We start from the raw sequence: 2,457 nt of genomic DNA on the forward strand, positions 1-2,457 counted from the left end.
GATGTAAATATGACCCGATTGGCTCACCTCCTGCTTGCCATCGGGCCCCGACACATCCGCAGACATCTGTCTGTTCTTCCTCTGGCGTTGGTGAGAAAGAGCTTTTAAAATAAATCGTTGAGTAAGAGTGCTAACAATATAATTTTATGTCAGTGAAAGAGGATTAAACAAGAATGATTTAGCTGCTAAATATTATTGAATTGTTGTTGTCGGAAGATATTCAGTTTGTTGTGCTATTTATAGCGAGAAACAGTGATATGAAACCCAACAATTCATTCTTGACTTCTAGATTTGGACTGATAGAATGAGCTGAACAATCTATTTCCTGCAGATTTAATGTCTACTATCGTTCATGTTTGGTGTTGAATGGAGAACCCAAGTGCAGCTCAGCCTATGCTGGAAAGCAAAGTCTTTAATCAGATTAAATAAGAAAAAAGAAACTGATGGAAAACACCAACTTGTAGACCACCATGTTTCCATTATTTCCAAAATATGAAATTCTTCTGTTATCTTTTCTTGCATTTTTAAGCTGTACTTCAAACTTCTAGTTTCCAAAACACTTTGCTACAATCACCTGATGAGCTGCATCGACTCCCATTCCTCCCAAAAACGTAACGCTGAAGCTTCAGGGAGACGAAGTGACACAACATTGAAGCGGTTCACACTTTTGCAGGTGTTTGTAAAGCATCTGATCTCAACAACTCACGAAGGAAAGCACCAGACAGACACAGAGCTCCTTCAAGAACTGCTCTATTCAAGCTGCTCCAGATGGAAACACCTGCTGATGATCGGCTGACGAGTGAAAGATCCTTAAATTCCTCCTTCACTTCAAAGTGATTCTTCGCTCTGAGATCCGCTGGCCTCAGGCGCCTTCCTCAGACGCTCCGAGGCCCTGAAAGAAACCATTTATTTGATTTCCTGCATGGCTCAACTCTGAAAATAAAGAAACACCTGCTGAGATTTCACAACCACTCAGACACTCGACCGTAACAGCTATCATCATCAGAGCAGAGGGGTAACAGGAGATGGTAGCATGTTTCACAAGCGCTGACACCTTGGTGGAGACGTAAACAGAACGTACAGGTGCGCCTCAGTGAATGTTCCTGAAAGGTCTTTTTATCTTAAATGTACATGTACTTTAAAAAAGGTCCAACCAAGGACTGAGCCTGTAAATTAGTCTGTGGCTACAAAACATTTGCTTTGTTTTTATCATGTAACATTTCTTGCTGTGCTGGGGTTGGTGAAATAAACTTGTACTGAATTGAAAGTAGATTCATTAAGCACAGAGATGTTTTGTGGAGGATTATTTTTTTAATTTTGGTTAACCTTTATTTCACCAGACAAATCCCATTGAGATTAAAAATGGCAAGAAAAATCTGGTAAAAAAAAAACTCAGCTTTTCTTGAAACTGAAAATTCTAATAAAAATAATAGTGTTATGTCAATAATATGATCTACGCAATAAAGACTGCTTAATTGATAGCTAGAATGGTAAAGCTCTTCCATCTGCAAAGAAGCTGAGTTTTTTTTTATTAAAAAAAGAAATCCTTTATTTAACCAGGTAAAACCCGTTGAGATCCAGATCTCATTTTCAAGAGGGACCTGTGCAGAAACACACAACAACCTGGATACACAAAAGTGAAACAAATTAAAACATATGGACAAATAATGTATCCAATCAAATGTATGAGAAGTTGAGTGGAAGGAAAAAGTAGCCGCTTTGCCAGAGTGTGGACTGAGTCTGCTTGGAGTCCAGTGTGAAGTTTAAAGTCAGTGACGGTTTTCGGTTCCATGTCATCTGCTGATTCATCATCATCATCATCATCATCATCATCATCATCATCATCATCATCATCATCATCATCATCATCATCATCATTCTTCACTTTGCTGATAAGCTTCATGGAGAAGTTGACTTTATGTTTCCAGCAGGACTTGGTACCGGTCCGCTCTGCTAAAGGTGCCAGGTCATGGTGTGACTGGTCAGCAAAACGACACCAGAACCAACAAGCCTCAGACTGAGAGCAACCTGGGCTTTCTGAACTCCTCACCATGGCAACAGACTGATGGCCTCCATGCCATGCTGCATTGGTTCAGTAAGTCATGCAAAAGAAACTCCAGCCAATTAGCAGTCAGTGGATCAATCTTTCTGTACTAAAATTCTGCTTGTATAATTGTGAGAGAATTTTTTTTTTTCCATCTGCTGTAAACCATACCACTCAAAATCAGTGGTGAACAAAGCAGAATGCTTTGATTTGAGATCTGATTAATTTAAAGAAATAAACATTTTGATGATATTCCATTTCACTGACCACCTCAAGTATGCAAATTTAATACAAACAAAAGAGCAGGGTTGTTCAATGTCATGACTGAAAAGTCGTTTTAAATTCGTAATAGATTCAGTAAATCTGCTGACTATGAGGAACTCGATGCTGTGCATGAAGGAGGAGGCAGTGCT

At 39.2% G+C, this 2,457-nt stretch overlaps 1 long non-coding RNA gene across 1 annotated transcript; it reads left to right on the forward strand.

Annotated features, from left to right (window-relative positions):
- The first annotated feature begins 6 nt into the window (after positions 1-6).
- LOC106944140 (uncharacterized) lies at positions 7-1,283 on the forward strand. The gene is made up of 2 exons (XR_001424126.1): positions 7-90; positions 530-1,283. It is a non-coding gene; the product is annotated as an uncharacterized LOC106944140 (long non-coding RNA).
- Positions 1,284-2,457: the final 1,174 nt, after the last annotated feature.

This window comes from Poecilia latipinna, unplaced genomic scaffold (genome assembly GCF_001443285.1).
Source record: "Poecilia latipinna isolate Pla-1442-1.1 unplaced genomic scaffold, P_latipinna-1.0 Scaffold7062, whole genome shotgun sequence".
NCBI lineage: Eukaryota > Metazoa > Chordata > Actinopteri > Cyprinodontiformes > Poeciliidae > Poecilia > Poecilia latipinna.